A 633-nucleotide genomic window follows, 5' to 3' on the forward strand; every position below is an offset into this window, starting at 1 on the left:
AACTTAACATTTATTTATTAAACTTTACATCATGAAATCTGCTACTTGGTTGTGGTTTCTTGTGTTCTCATGTTTCTCGCTGCATAGTACAAAAGGTAACATATACATATATATATATGGTTTCGATTGAAAACATTTTGATGGTATACGTTTAATACAAACTTGTATTTATTGCGTATCAATTTTATTATTATACCAGCTAATATTTTGTTGTTGATATAAAATAGTGGAGGCAGATTGTGCGCCACAACTTGATTACCTTGGCAGCGGAAATGTAATCCAGATGCAAGGATAGCTTCCATGCAATTGCGTAGCCGAGATTAGAGACAAATGCTATCCTCGTTGCAGTTGTCAAAATAACATTACTGGTGGACACCAGTGTACATGTTTTCATAAATGAATTATACATTGATATGTAAACTGATCTTCAACTAAAATATATTTAATAAAACTTAGATATTAATCCATAGTGTAGGTACGAAAAATATAATATATATACTCGTACAAATATAATATACACAATGACTGAATAATCGAATATTGATGAAGAAATTCTGGACATATGAATGATACATTAATCTATAATATTTCAGATCTAATAAGTGGTGCATTATTAATCTATTAGGAGAAGTG

The sequence above is a fragment of the Raphanus sativus genome, unplaced genomic scaffold (assembly GCF_000801105.2).
Source record: "Raphanus sativus cultivar WK10039 unplaced genomic scaffold, ASM80110v3 Scaffold3168, whole genome shotgun sequence".
NCBI lineage: Eukaryota > Viridiplantae > Streptophyta > Magnoliopsida > Brassicales > Brassicaceae > Raphanus > Raphanus sativus.